This window comes from Gigantopelta aegis, chromosome 11 (assembly GCF_016097555.1).
Source record: "Gigantopelta aegis isolate Gae_Host chromosome 11, Gae_host_genome, whole genome shotgun sequence".
In the NCBI taxonomy this organism is placed as follows: Eukaryota; Metazoa; Mollusca; class Gastropoda; order Neomphalida; family Peltospiridae; genus Gigantopelta; species Gigantopelta aegis.
In genome coordinates, this window is record NC_054709.1 from 18,123,558 (window position 1) to 18,140,639 (window position 17,082).

Here is a 17,082-nt window from a genome sequence, read left to right on the forward strand (position 1 = left end):
GGGCACACACACCTCAACTATCTGGGCTGTCTGTCCAGGACAGTGGGTTAGTTGTTAGTGATTAGTGGTTAGTGAGAGAGAAGAGGGTGTAGTGGTCTTACACCTACCCATTGAGTCGTTAAAACTCGCTCTGGGTGGGAGCCGGTACCGGGCTGCGAACCTTGTACCTACCAGCCTTCATTCACGTTAAAAAGAATGGGGTTTTTCTGTTGTTTTATTTTAATTTATGGGTTTTTTCTGTTTGTTTTTGTTTGTTTTGCGTTGTGTTTATTTGTTTGTCGTTTTTGTGTGTGTGTGTGTGTGTGTGTGTGTGTGTGTGTGTGTGTGTGTGTGTGTGTGTGTGTGTTTCACCTTGTAAATAATACGAATCTTATTGTAATGCTGAATGCAAAGAAAGAACAAAAAATATATAAATAACCGAGAGATCTTTTCCGCCCTAAGTGTGTTTTTATTTTATTTATTTATTTTTATTTTATTTTGGGGGTGGGTTGAGGGGGTATTTTTTTTTTTTTTTTTTTTACTTTTTAAATCTAAGAATTGTAAAGTACTGTTGAAAGTATGTTTCACAACAGCTTATTCTGATGAAGAGTAAGTCAATGTTTACTTCCATCAGGGTTGAAAATTAACAGTCGCCCGGTCGCCCGTGGCGACGTTTATTGGCTAAGGGCGACTAAGAGTTTTACAAAGGTAGTCCGTTGGGCGACCATCGATTTTAGTGTCTGGTGAGTATGGCACTAGTTAAAAAACAGAAACACTAATAGTGATATTGAATCGATTGTGACAAAACACAACGCATCTATGTTGGCGCGAACTACAGATCTGGCAGCAGAAGACCTAGAACATGTTCTATATTCTGACAGCGCCAACATAATAAATAAAGATAAAATTCATATAAAACATTAATTTATTAAGTTTTAAACCATACCGTCTCAAATAACATTTTATTGGGGGCAAAAGTGCAGTGTAAATAAAATAAAAAAATCTTTACAAATTACCACCAAACTGCAAAGGTTAACTTATTTTTGTGATACAAGTTTTAAAGAAACTGATCGAACATCCAAGGTAATCTGAATGACACAACCGTCATACATGATCAGGGCCGTATCTCTGCACAAAGCAGGGATGGGCATTTCATTTGGCAAAACAGTGGATGATTCCATGGATCTCTATCTAGGAGAACAGCCACTCTCGAGGAAATCATTTGCTGGGAATTTCACCCCTTTTGTATTACCACAGAGTTTATTTCATCCCTCTTGCATTGTCACAGAGGACTGCCACTCCCAGACTAGTTTACTAAAGCACGCGCAGTTCTACATTTCTACTGCATTATTTTTTACCCTATATTAAAAATGAGATTTAATGTGTTTAATTTAGTGGTACTTTGTGAAGAAACATGTTTATTTATACTGGATTTCTTTTTCAACTTTTTTTTATTTTTGTTGGTATGGGTTTAAAACATAACAACATGTTTTTATATCAAATTTTACTTTATTCATTATGAAGTTAAACGTCAATTCATCGGGGTTTTTGTGTGTTGTTTTTTAACGCAAACGGTTATTATTCAACAAAAAACCACTATAGTTTTAATTTTACCTGTGCAGTTAAATTCAATTGTGATAATTGGAGGGCTAGTTGAATTTGAGAAGGGCAAGTGAGATTTTTCTTCAACTGGCCCTGCTGGCGCCCATGGTTTTCATGTTACTTTTCAACTCTGAACTTTCATCTTGACACATATCTTTGTATTTGTTCCAAGTCATTATTCTGACAGTATATATATATATTTTTTTTTGAAACTCATAATTCATATTTCGTCTAATGATAGCTGCATACAAGCGCATAAGCTGAAATAATACTAACGACAATCTGTCAGGTGCTCAAAGGAAAACAAATTATGAGTGGTCCCTTCTTTCAGTTATATTTGTCACATGATCAACAACAATATCACTCCGCCTAATGTTATTAAAATACATATTGTTGTTCAACCATGACACCAATAACCGCTTCAACATATAGAGATAAATGTAATACTAGTATCTGAATACGGTTAGTGTTTATATTTTATATGCTGAATAAACAAACCCAGATCGAATATTGCAGCGATCTATATTGTATTGCGGATGGCTTGCCTACGAAGTCGTTGTGTGTCGATTACTCTCACATGCTGCGCTAGAATATCTTACCCAGCACCTTGTAGTAACTCACCTGTCCTGGTCGTTCCTTGTGCTTGTTCTAACCACCCAGATAACCTTTGGTAGTGAACCCAGGTATGTTGCTTTTTCTTTTTCTACATAACAAGCCTCTAATCCTTTGCTGTTTATTTTTAATCCCCGTCATAATTTCCCCCGATATCTCTCTGTCTATTCCGAACCGCACTCCTGTCAACACATCCGAGCGTCACGCCCCCTTTGCAGTCCACCTGTCATTGATCAAATTTTTTAAAACAGAGAAAAAACCCATGCATGCTTTAACCTTATAACTGTTTTATCACAGGGAATGGAACTTGTCCTAAAACACTAATAACCGTTTTTAGTGTAGCACACCTAGATTTAATTTCAAACCTACCATCCGTTCCCCCGCTTTTATATTCCCCGGTATTTGTAGAACATGCATCGCTAAGCTTCAAAGTGAAGTATGTGTTTTTCGAAGACATTGTCTTTTGGAATTACGCCTCGAAGAAGAATGGATAATGTGTTTGGCGCTTTCTTGACAAGGGACTGAAGAAACGAATTGTGCAATAACGGAAACAGATGTGAAAATCAGATTTTTGTAGACATTACCACAGCTGTGAAGACGAACCTAAACTGCTCGAAATTCGATCCAACTATTTCTTGTGGATTCATGTTTTCTCGAGTATTTCGGAGGTTGTATTTTGCAGTATATTTCTCACACTAAACGCATTCGTTTTTCGTATAAACGATTCTGGTGAGAAACATTGAATTTACTTTCTTTTATTTTTTTTCGCTTGGAAATACAACCAGATGTTATACAGAAGATAACCTGAACAGAACGATAACGGCGGCACACATCAAACACTAAGATGACAGGTGTGTAACATACATAACATTGTTCTACGTTGTATTTTCCCTTCGTTTTTTTGGTGTCGGTTACCGCGGAAGGCTTCAGTGTAATTCCTGTTATGATTGGATGTATACGTGTTGGGAAATAAATGTCAAATACCGTTTCAAGAGCTGGTCTTTTCTGTCGTAGATCGATAGGCTTTGCGACGGGTTTGTGGCGAATGCTGGAAAATCACGACTACATTGATTGATCTGAGCGGCTAGGGAATATGAATGCCTGGTGCGTCAGTCCACAAATTATGGATTGACCTGGTGTGAATTTAATTATTGTTGCATATTTCTTGCACACAGAATTGCAGGTGTCTTAACTTGTAACAGTGTAATTACATTTTTGTTTTATAGTAGAAGTTGTGCAATGAAGACAAAATATCAAAGGGGCAGATCCAGGAGTTTGTGAAGGGAGGGGCTGGGACATGTACTCATTTGACTGTTAGTACTAGGGATGTACCTGGGAAGTAGTGGCAGGGGGCAGTTGTTGCTACCAGACAAATGTGTCCTTTTTTCAATGCAGACAAAATGTCAAGGGGCAGATCCACGATTTTGTGAAGGGAGGAGATGGAGCATGTGGTCACAGGAATGTTGGCAAGCACTATGCAAGTACCAGGGAGGGGGTGGTAGAGGGTAGTTGTTGCTACCAGAAAAATATGAAAAATTGTCCATTTTTCAATGAAGACAACATAACAAGGGGCATATCCAGGATTTTATGAAGGGATGGGGTGGTGCATGCTCAGTGTAATAGTGGTACTAGGGATGTACCTGGGAAGGGGTGGCAGAGGGCAATTGTTGCAACCAGACAAATGTGTTCGTTTTCCAATAAAGAAAAAAATCCAAGGGGCAGATTCAGGGTTGTTTTAAGGGAGGGGATGGGAAATATGTGTGTTTACTGGAATATTGGTACTAGGGATGTACCTGGGCAGTTTTTGCTACCCGAAAAATTTGAAATGTGTCCTTTTAAACTCTTTCATCTTTAGAAAATATGCACACACACAAAAACAAACACACACACACAACACACAAACAACAAATACATACACACCAGTGGTACATGAGCATGTAAAACTAGTTGCCGATTTTCCACTGTACACCTCTCTCTCTCTCTCTCTCTCTCTCTCTCTCTCTCTCTCTCTCTCTCTCTCTCTCTCTCTCTCTCTCTCTCTCCCCTCCCCCCCCTCTCTCTCTCTCTCTCTCTCTCTCTCTCCTCTCTCCCTCTCTCTCTCTCTCTCTCTCTCTCTCTCTCTCTCTCTCTCTCTCTCTCTCTCTCTCTCTCTCTCTCTCTCTCTCTCTCCTCCCCCCCCCCCCCCCCCCCCCCCCCCCCCCCCCCACCAAACCTCCATCAACTGTCTGTATGTGTAAACACCACTCCTTAGAATACTGGCACCAAGTAAAACCATTAGCATTAGTCGGTCCCCACCTAGGTTACAGAAAGAAAACTCGTTTCCATGACAAAAAATTAACACCAGAAGGAGTACCAGTGATGGCAGCAGCACTGTGTTGCGTGTATACTCGTTTCCAAATGTCTTACAGATTTATCACCACAGTGAGTAACGGCTAGGCCTACCTCTTCAGTAGAACTTGGCATCTGCCTTGCATGAAGAATTTGTACTTCAGCTCAACCATCATAATTATTGCCATAAGTCAGGTAGTTTTTTTTACACCAGGGCGGGATGTAGCCTGGTGGTTAAGTGCTCGCTTGATGCGTAGTCGGTTTGCGATTGATCCCCATCGGTGGACCCATTGGGCTATTTCTCATTCCAGCCAGTCCACCGTAACTGGTATATCAAAGGCCATGGTATGTGCTATCCTGTCTGTGAGATGGTGTATATAAAAGAACCCTTGCTGCTAATCGAAAAGAGTAGCCCATGAAGTGGCGACAGCGGGTTTCCTCTCTCCATATCTGTGTGGTCTTTAACCTACGACACACAACTGTAAATAAAATGTGTTGAGTGCATTGTTAAATAAAACATTTCCTTTCTTCCTTTTTAAGCTGCAGCAGGGCTCACATGTAGGAATTTGTTAAAGCAATTTTTAAAAGGTTTTTGTCATAGGCAAAGTGCTCACCTATAAATGTACTTCAGCTCAACCAAATCATAATTTTTGCCATAAGTTACTGTAGGTCTTTTTTGCCCCAGCAGGATCGAATTTAGGAATTTGTTACCTACAGCAATTTTGAAAGATTTTTGTCATAGGCAAAGTTCTTACCTATGTACTTGAACTCAACCAAATCATACATTTTGCACTAAATTCTGTCTTCTTTTTTTCTTCAGCAGGGCTTGAAACTTGAGAATTTGCTACCTATAGCAATTTTTAAAGGTTTTATTCTATTATTCATATACTGATGGAAATAAATAACCTGGTTCACATATTTTAAATAGACACAGCAATAGTGACAAGTCACCAAAGTATTAATCTAAATGTTTGACATCCAATAGATGATGATAAATAAATTAATGTGCTCTAGTGGTGTCATTAAACAAATCAAAACTTCAACTATTTTGTTTGGTCGATAGACAGAAATGAGAAAAACCTGCTGATTCATGGGCTATTAGTACCAAATAAGCCGTGGAGGATATTTTTAATACTTTCCCATAGACAGGATAGTACCTACCATGGCCTTTGATGTACTAATCATGGATACTTGTTTGAAATGGGAAAAACTCCAACCAACTGAGCAGCATAGGATCTTTTGTACGCACGTTTCATAAGCAGGATAGTACCTACCATGGCCTCTGATGTACATGCACCAGATGGAATGGGAAAATCTACATCAACCAAATAAGCAGTGGAGGATATTTTTTTATGCACTTTACCATAGGCAGGACAGTACCTACCATGGCTTTGGTGTACCAGTCGTGGAGAATCGGATGGAATGGGAAATATGCCATCAATGGCAGTTGATCCCACAGTACAGCACACCTCAGACAGCAGGCTACCACTGAACTATGTATTATATCTGACCCCATGTAATACATAGTGCAGTAGATAGTTACATAGTGCAGTACATAGTAATACAAGTGTAGGTACATGTAATACACTTAGTAACACAAATGTAGGTATATGTAATACACTTAGTAATACAATTGTATGTACATTTATTCTGCAAACACTATTGACAATATGATGAGGGATAAAGCAGTTATATTCTGCTAGTACATTACAAAACCTCTCATTTGACCTCTAGGTACAATGTGGCTAAAATAACAGAAATAATAGCTTTTCTCCTTAATTTTTATGGTCTGCAGGATAAAGATAATAACTAGTTAATGACGTCAGATATCTGCTTTATCCTGTTCAGGCTGAATGAGAAAATTCCCAGTATTAGCAGATATCCTAGTTATTCTCTGTATATAATACACTTAGTAATACAAATGTAGATACATATGTAATACTCTGTAGTAACAAACATTTGATTGCAATACATATGTTGGTACATAGAACTACAGTGTATTGCCAGTATTTTTTCGGATGTTATTGTCATATATTAGGAATAAAAATAGTATTATGTGAGCCTCTGGCGAGCATATTACATTATTTTTATTCCTGATATATGATAGTGATGATACCGAAACACACGAGGGTAATAATCTTTTATCATATAATCTCAAGCTTAATACAAACTGTTTTTGTAAACAGTATACGCAACATTAATTCCAGTCGGCCATTACGCGATATTCAAATTCATTTTGGATATCCTTACATAATAATAAACTAGTGCTTAATGTTTTTTGTTTTCTGAACAGTGGACAGCTTTCAGTGTAAAATTGCTATTGAAATGTTTTTATTTGATGACTTTAAATGCATACTTCAATTATGGAGTGTCACCCTAGTATGTTTGCTTAAATGTCGATAAACGTAGTGCCGTGACCTCGATTAATTTACATCTAATTTGCAAAGTTATCAAAATTCTGAATGTATGTGATCTGAAAAATATCACATACTTTGATTACACTGGATATTGCTAGCTAATATATGATAAATTATTTTATCCTATAACTTACCCAAGATATCCATGTCATAAACACATTTGATATTCACCATTATTAACCTGCTGTCAATTCTTGTATACCCGAGGGTAATGTTTTCATAAGATTTAGTTGAATTACATGATGTCAAACTACGTTTGTGCTAACCGTGTTAATGTCATATTACTGATGGAGGCAACTATAGTTAATGGTATGTTGGAAGTGATATAGGATAAATATAATTCACTACTCATATTTTTTAATATGTAAAGTATGAACCACATCTAGTTAAATTCATTTTCATTTCAACTTACATGTATTTTGGTGCTTATATCCAATTAAGGTTCAAGAATGCTGTCCTGGGCACACACCTCAGCTATCTGAGCTGTCTGTCCAGGACAGTTTGTTAGTTGTTAGCTGTTAGTGAGAGAGAAGAGGGTGTAGTGGTCTTACACCTACCCATTGCGTTGTTAAACCTCGCTCTGGGTGGGAGCCGATACCGGGTTGCGAACCCTGTACCTACTAACGATATATCCGATGGCTTAACCACTACACCACCGAGGCCAGGCAGTTAATTGGTATTTTTGAGTCTCTACCAAGACAAATACAGATTAACGTAATCCCAGTTGATATTTTCCATATTAAATAACTATAGGTCTATAAATTATCTATAAAAAATAAAAAATCCACCATTATTTTCTTACAAAATTCTACAATTGCATGAAATTATTTTCTAACAAAATTATATTTTTTACCGCAAATTGTGTTTAAAAGGCAAATTTGGTAAGTGTCAGAACAAGCCCGAGGAATATTGATGTAGAATGGGGGGAGGGGGGAGAGAGTAATTTGATGTAGAGCAGTTGAATCTACAAGCTTTAACACCTAAGTACATGTAGATGAGTTCTGATGTGTGTTACCAGTGTAGCCACACCTCACATAAAAGAAAACATCAAACATTTCCAAGTTGTGACAGATTCCAAGCACCTTTCTGACACTGATCGATGGTTTAAGATACGTGTACATGTGAAAATATATATATATATATATATATATATATATATGTATATACACATGTACATATACAAAGGTATTTTACTCCTACCTGTAAACTATATTTACAGCAGTTTTCTTTTTATTTATTATTATTATTAAAGGGACAGACCCTAGTTTTTAAACACTACAGCATATTTTTCACTATTAGAGCTGTTTATGATCACTGAAATCAAACTTTACTTATATTGTATTGCTTAGATTATCCATATCCATACAACTGAAGTGTTTCTGGTCATCCTGGTGTTTCTAATACCACAAAATGCATTTTTCATGTTTTGGAAAACGCACGTGCGTCTGAGAAGTAATGATTATGGAGTCGAGTTTTATTCTATTTTTAAGGGTATTTCAACATCACAGACTCGTTTTACTCTGTTGGATCCAAATTTGTTACAGGTTTGTAAATTAACCAAACTTACTGTCCATTTTTACGGGTTGAAACTAGACTCTAGGTGAAAAATATGCCTTAGTGTTTAAAAACTAGGATCTGCCCCTTTAAATGTTATGTTCTGTTTTTGTTTAATATGTTAGGAGACTTTTTAAAAAATGTAAAAATTTATTATTATTGTTTTATAATTATATAAATAGGTGTATATAAAATGTTTAAATCAATGGCCCATAGGAACCTAGAGATGGGGGGGGGGATGATTGTGCCCCCCATTAGATGTAAATTTGTGTTGTCTTTCTTTATATAGTCTTAGAAATAAAATTTATTGCATTTAAACATAAAGTCTTAAAGATAAAATTTAGTGCATTTAAACATTCTACATGGGAACAGAGTGTTAAAATAACATCAAAAAGTTGCAATATCAACAAACAATTAATGACTATCCTTTTATATACATTTACATGTATGTTACTACTACAATCTATTAATTATATTGGAAAACCAACTTGCAAATAACACCTATGTTGGCTGGGTCCTGATTTTTCACAATAAAAATAAACTGCTCTTTGGGTGTCATATTTAAAAATGAAGGGTTGTAGTTGGAGATAAAATGAAATAACTTTGACTGTTGATACTTATATTTCTTACACTGTACAATGTGATTAAATTCATCTTAATGACATTGCATTCATCACAGAGACGCTGGCCTAGAGGAGTATATGGTTTTGTATGCCTGCCAGTTTCAATTTTCAAGTTATGGTCACTAAGAGTTCAGAGTCTAAATGTATATATAGGTCATCACTAAGAAAAAAATGTAGAAAAAAAAAATCTTATGAAAATGTTTAGTAGGACCCTTTTGTGTGCCACTGGGGTCTTACTAGAGTGCAGTCAATTTTGAGGGTTTTCATCTACGAGGGTATGTAACGTCTGTCACCGTGGAATTGCCTGTATGTATGTTTTAATGCAGAACTGTCTCAGTGTTAACAAAGGAAGTGGTTTACGGTCTTAAATGTTTTAATGTGGCACTAGAGAATTCGATAGCACTTCAGTGGAGTGAACCTTCAGCCTTCATTGGGAGCAACCAGCCTCAGTGGCATCGTGGTTAGACCATCCAGATACCGACTCCAAACCCTGAGTGAGCGCTCCGCAAGGCTCAATGGGTAGGTGTAAACCACTTGCACCGACCAGTGATCCATAACTGGTTCAACAAAGGCCATGGTTTGTGCTATCCTGCCTGTGGGAAGCGCAAATAAAAGATCCCTTGCTGTTAATCGGAAAGAGTAGCCCATGTAGTGGCGACAGCGGGTTTCCTCTCAAAATCTGTGTGGTCCTTAACCATATGTCTGATACCATATAACCGTAAATAAAATGTGTTGAGTGCGTCGTTAAATAAAACATTTCTTTCTTTCTTTCATTGGGAGCATGTCACCAAATCAATTTCCATAGACAACAATATGCTAATATGTAGCTAAAGCTGGTGCATGTAACATTTGAGTTTTGTTTAACGACACCATTGGAGCACATCGATTTATTAATTATCGGATATTTTGGATGTCAGATGTGGTAATTTTAACATATAGTCTTAGAGAGGAAACCTGCTACATTTTTTTTCAGTAGCCAGGGCTGTAGCTAGTAGGGGGTGCAAGGGGAGCAATTGCCCCACCCCCCAAAACAATCGGGGAAAAATTATAGGAACTTAAAGAAAATTCTCTTCTTAACCATTTAAAGAGTTTTTGACTATTAACTACTCAGTCCCTCTTCCCCCCCCCCCCCCCCCCCCCCCCCCCCCCGAACAAACAATTCTAGCTACAGCCCTGTTAGCAAGGAATCTTTTATATGCACTATTTGATATAGGATATACAGTATAGCACATACCTCGACCTTTGGTATACCAGTTGTGGTACCATTGGCCGAAACAAGGATTGATCCCAAACCAAGGGCTTCTAAATCTACTAGCCAGGGGATCAGTGATTTTAAAAATTGACTAGCCAAGATTAAAAATTCACTAGTCCTACTTTACTTTAGTGAATACTATTATACTAAATAATAGTAATAATCAGATATGTCAGAAGGGAGATAGAGCTTAAAAACACTAACATTTGGTGGTTGGGGTAGGGGCAGGATATTCATATTTACAAAATAGACTTAACTGTAACATTTGACTTTTTTTTCACTAGCCGTTGGGCATGGCAGTAGTAGTTATTTACTAGCCCAACATTGAATATCACTAGCCATGGGAGTGGGGCTACCATAATGCAGAAGCCCTGCCAAACCGAACGTACATCAAGTGAGTGCTTTACCACTGGGTAACGCCCCCTAAAGCTGGTGCATGTAACCTTTGATTCTGGATCTAGATATAAAGGGTCGGGGTGGGATGTATACCAGTTTTAGAGTGCTCGTCTGTTGCATGGTCGATGATGGATCAATCCCCATCTACGACAGGTATATCAAAGGCCGTGGTATGTGTTATATTGTCTGTGAGATGATGTATATAAAAAATCCCTTGCTGCTAATCAAAAAGAGGAGCACATGTAGTGGCGACAGCAGGTTTCCACTCTCAATATCAGTGTAACCATATATCCAATGCCATATAACCGTAAAAAAAATGTGTTGAGTGCGTCATGAAATAAAACATTTCCTTCCTTCCGTCCCGTCATTCTATAAGCACATTTTTCTCTATTAATTTTAGTTTTGTTTGACATAACAAGAAAAGTAAGTGCTTTGGAAATAACAAAAAAATCTAATTTTGCGTGTAATTTACAAATCAATTGGCTCAGAAATAAATAACTTGTAAATTTCATAGTATGTATAGTGATGCTGGCCTTGATTTTATTTCATTTTTACTTCTCCTTTTTTTTCTCTCTCCATTATAAATGTTTAGTTGGAAATCTGAATACATGATGTTTACTGATGGAAGATGGATTAGGTCACTGTCTTCGTCATACAAGAGACATTGTTATTCATTGTACAGAAAAAAAAAAAGAAAGATGATTGCTTGAAAAAATAGGTTATCTCTTTCAGTGGTGATCAGCTGGTGTCTCATTAGCACATTGATTGGTTTGGAAACATAAAAAGCCGACATAAGAAATCCGTTGGTTTCAGTTTCACAAGTGTTCCTGTTAGCTTGGATGTCGTTTTTACATGTCTACATTTCAACATGAATATAGATTTTTCCCAGGTTTTTTTTTTTTTTTTTTTTTTTTTTTTTACATTCCAGATATTTTTATATGTATTTTTTTCACTATCAATGTTTTTTTTTCACTTACCATAATAGTTTGTTTTGTTTAACGACACCACTGGAGCACATTTTTCCTAATGCAGCAAAGGATCTTTTATATGTACTTTTCCATAGACAGGAAAGCACATACCACAGTCTTTATTCAGTTGTGGTGCACTGGTTGGAATGAAAAAAAAACCAATCAGTTGAATGGATCCACCAAGGTGGTTCGATCCTGCGAAGCTAGCACCTCAAGCGACCATTCAACCGACTGAGCTAAAATATGTAGTCCGTAAAGTAAGTTTGTTTTGTTTGACACCACTAGAGCACATTGATTAATTAGAGCACGCGGTGGCTCGCCTGTAGTCTTCATCATAGGAGTTTTTCTCATTCCAACCAGTGCCCCATGACTGATATATCAAACACTGTGGTATGTGCTGTTTTGTCTGGAAAAGTGCAGATAAAAGATCCCTTGCTGCTAATGAAAAAAAAAAAATAGCTGGTTTCTGCTGAAGACTGAGTCAAAGTTACCAAAAGGCATTGGTATGTGCTATTCTGTTGTATAAAAGATCAAATTTTTGACATCCAATAGCCAATTATTTATAAATCAATGTGCTCTAGTGGTGTTGTTAAACAAAACAAACTTTAACAAATTAAGTATTACTGAACACTAGTGGTGGGAATCGGTTGGGATTTCATCATCGATCATCGATTATAATCGGTCGGCACGAACCGATCAACTTTCGAATAGACAATCACATGCACGAACCAGTCAACTTTCGAATAGACAATCATATGCATGAACCAGTCAACTTTCGAATAGACAATCGTATGCACGAACTGATAAACTTTCGAATAGACAATCGTATGCACGAACCGATCAACTTTCAAATGGACAATCGTATGCACGAACCGATCAACTTTCAAATGGACAATCGTATGCACGAATCAATCAACTTTCGAATAGACAATCATATGTATGAACCAATCAACTTTGAAATAGACAATCGTATGCACCAACCAATCAACTTTCGAATAGACAATCATATGCACCAACCAATCAACTTTCAAATAAACAGTCGTATGCACCAACCAATCAACTTTCAAATAGACATTTGTATGCACAAACCGATCAACTTTCGAATAGACAATCATATGCATGAACCGATCAACTTTCAAATAGACAATCGTATGCACGAACCAATCAACTTTCAAATAGACAATCATATGCACGAACCAATCAACTTTCAAATAGACAATCGGTTGGAATTATATCAACACAAGACAGATTTGAATAATATGGACCACGCACCAATTGTCGTGTTTACCAAAATAGACCCTGAACACATATCATTCTGCAATTATTATTAAATAAAACATGTCTTCCTTCCCAATGCAGCTATTAATACGCATGGTGATACTGAAGAATTATCGAATTCCATATTTTTAAAAAGTATTTGAATATTATTTTACCGTGTTATTGATTTAGTATTATCTTACATATTAAAACCAGTTTTATTAATACATGTATTGTTGAACACAAAGCCATCATGAGCGTGGGTGAAATTTACCTGATAATAAAAACATATCAATGAAGAATGAATGAATGAATGAATGTTTGTTTAACGACACCCCAGCACAAAAATACATATTGGCTATTGGGTGTCACAAATGGTAAGTATATGAACATAATTGCAATGAAGAAGGAAGGAAGGAAATGTTTTATTTAATGACGTACTCAACACATTTTATTTACGGTTATATGGCATCAGACATCATATGGTTAAGGACCACACAGATATTGAGAAAGGAAACCCGCTGCATGTCGCCACTTCATGAGCTGGATAGTACATACCATGGCCTTTGTTACACCAGTTGTGGAGCACTGGCTGGAACGAGAAATAGCCCAATGTGTCCACCAACAGGTATCGATCCTAGACTGACCATGTATCAAGTGAATGCTTCCAAATAGCAATGAAGTGAAACTAACTAGTCTCCATTGCTATAGCGATCAGCTTCCAGTGACATATAAATTAGATCAGCAGTATTTATATGTGTAAAATCAATATGAAATTAAATGATGTGGGTACAAACAATTAATGGTCCCTTACAGTGATAGAAATAAGCAGAAATTTTCACCAGTCCACCGGACAAGTACATCTAGAAATCATACTTGTCTGCCAATATTTCCACTTGTCTAAATAAATGGTTTGTTTCATTCAAGTGCAAGGAAAATGTTTTTTTACTGCTCAAAACGAAACTGCATTGAAAATGTTTTACTTGTCCATAAGACAACCATTGAATAATTAATGTTTGTCCAAACACATTTTCTCTTGTCAGGACAAGGACAAGTGCTTCTTTCAAAGACTGCCTCTATACAGAAAGGAATCTGAAGAGAATTGAGGATGGGGTAGGGGGGTAGTAAAGAAAAAGAATATTGGCAAAATGATACACTTGTCTTCTCTAGCTAAATGAAAGAGATTTTAAATTAATAACGGTGTGCGATTCCTGTTAAGGCTGACTGGGTACAAAGAATTAATGAAATATAGAATGAAAGTCCAGGGAACATTTTGTTTAGAAAATCTTGATTAGCGATATTTTTAGTCAATTGATAATCGATTAGCAATTACTGTTTAATGGTTCAGAATTGTGTAGCGATCTCTGAAACTTGCATAGTGAATTGTGATGCGATACTGAATAAAACGTTTCCTGAAGCCAGGACTTCCTTTCCTAATACCGGCCTCAGTGGCATCGTGGTTAGGCCATCGGTCTACAGGCTGGTAGGTACTGGATTCGGATCCCAGTCGAGGCATGGGATTTTTAATCCAGATACCGACTCCAAACCCTGAGTGAGTGCTCCGCAAGGCTCAATAGGTAGGTGTAAACCACCTGCACCGACCAGTGATCCATAACTGGTTCAACAAAGGCCATGGTTTGTGCTATCTTGCCTGTGGGAAGCGCAAATAAAAGATCCCTTGCTGCTAATCGGAAAGAGTAGCCCATGTAGTGGCGACAGCGGGTTTCCTCTCAAAATCTGTGTGGTTCTTAACCATATGTCTGACCCAGTTTATTTCCAAATCTCCCATCCCATTTTGAGGGGAGGGATGTAGCCCAGTGGTAGAGCGCTCGCTTAATGCGTGGTCGGTTTGGGATCGATCCTCGTCAGTGGGCTCATTGGGCTATTTTTCGCTCCAGCCAGTGCACCACGATATACCAAAGGCTGTGGTATGTGCTATCCTGTCTATGGGATGGTGCATATAAAAGATCCCTTGTTACTAATCGAAAAGAGTAGCCCATGAAGTGACGACAGAGGGTTTCCTCCCTCAGTATATGTGTGGTCCTTAACCATATGTCCGATGCCATATAACCATAAATAAAATGTGTTGAGTGCGTCGTTAAATAAAACAGTTCCTTCCTTCCTTTCCTAATGTCGGTGGGGGTTTTGTTTTGTTTTTGTTGTTATCTCCAAATCTCCCATCCCAGATTGATAAATTTTAATCTTAAATACTAAAGTCAATATTTGAAAAGATCTCTTTTCTAAGTTGTCCTCACCACATTATTGATGACCTTTGGCCTTTGTAGTAATTATGCAAAATTATGCTTTATTTTTAAAAGTTTAAAAATACCTAGGAATGAGCTAATTTTAGTCTTAAATACTAAAGTCAGTATTTGAAGAAGTCTGTTCCTAAGTCATCATCACCACGTTACGTGTGGTGTTTTCAAACATAAGCCTCTCCTGTTCTCTTCCCGATCACCAGTCTCACACCAATCACCGGTCTCACACCGGTGTTTATCTTGTGTTACAAATCACACAACCAGCTGTTAACTCTTGTCTCCTCTGTGTGTGGAGCTAACTAACCGAATAATTCTCCTTGAATTGGTGTGTCAATACGGCTTTTTCACGGCTCGCCGAATTTACAAAACATCATTGGTTAGATACATCATGTTTTGATTACAGATTAATCCACAGCAGATTGACGCCTTCTCCTGATAAATTGAATGAAATAATAATGATTATGCCTTGATGACGGCTCGAAACAAGCAATTTGTTTTCATTATTGATGACCTTTGGCCCAGAAATCACAGGTTTGTGATGTATTGCGTGTGCTGAGGTATTTGTCGTTCAATTTACACTTAGGTTTGATGGATGCTTCCTTGTCCCATCAGTATTAAGATATACGTCCTCACATATTTGAAATTACTTCTGTAATGATATCCGGCAGGAATGTAAGGGGTATGTGCTACCTGTTCATCAGTTCTGTATATACATATATATATATATATTGACTTCCTGTACGTAATAAGACTTCTGGAGAGATGGATGAGACAGTGAGTAGATGACTATTTAATAACTCTTACACACTTTTACGTTAACTTGATTAGCTACTTAAAATGCATCTTTGAACATAGTGAAGGAAATTTATAACCGTGAAACCCCTTTAAACCAGACCCCACAGGACCATTTTTGTTGTTCTTTGTTTTGTTTTATTTAACGACGCCACTAGAGCACATTGATTTTTTTTATCTTATCATTAGCTATTGGACGTCAAACATATGGTCATTCTGACACTGTTTTTAGAGAAAACCCGCTGTCGCCACATAGGCTACTCTTTTTACAACAGGCAGCAAGGGATCTTTTATTTGCGCTTCCCACAAGGCAGGATAGCACAAACCATGGCCTTTGTTGAACCAGTTATGGATCACTGGTCTGTATAAGTGGTTTACTCCTACCCATTGAGCCTTGCGGAGCACTCACTCAGGGTTTGGAGTCGGTATCTGGATTAAAAATCCCATGCCTCGACTGGGATCCGAACCCAGTACCTACCAGCCTGTAGACCGATGGCCTAACCATGATGCCACCGAGGCCGGTGACTGGAACGAGAAATGGCTCAATGGGCCCACCAACAGAGCTCGATTCCACACCGACCTCGCATCAAGCGAGCGACTTACCACTAGTCTATTTTGTCTCGCCCCAAATTCCAACTGAAATTCCAACACTAGGCCCAAGGGCTTTTTTCCTGATCCTGATCAGTGTCTCTCAACTGGTACTTTAAAAGCTGTGGTATGTACTGTCCTGCTTATGGGAATTTAATATTGTATAAACATTTCTGCTTTATCATTAAGACTAGCCTACATATGGCAGCAACGGGTTTCCTCTCTTTCTGTTGGGCATCTGTCCCCTCCCACAGTGGCTGGATCCGAACCCAGTACCTACCAGCCTGTAGACCAATGGCCTAACCACAACGACACTGAGGCCGGTCCATAGGACCAAGTAAAATGTCTGGTTATAAGGAGTGTCTGGTTTAAAGAGGTTCTGTTCGGCACTGGATTTTTTTTGGAATTCTGATTTACAAAGCGTCCAGTCTTGAGAGGTTTTACTGTATTTTACTG

The 17,082-nt window shown here is 37.7% G+C and overlaps 1 protein-coding gene across 1 annotated transcript in view; it reads left to right on the top strand.

Annotated features, from left to right (window-relative positions):
• Positions 1-2,153: 2,153 nt before the first annotated feature.
• Positions 2,154-17,082, top strand: part of LOC121385067 (poly(rC)-binding protein 2-like) — a 333,206-nt gene continuing 318,277 nt past the window's right edge. Inside the window, exon 1 of the mRNA XM_041515603.1 lies at positions 2,154-2,264. The gene's annotated coding sequence lies outside the window, so the exon portion shown is untranslated. The remainder of the gene's footprint in view (positions 2,265-17,082) is intronic.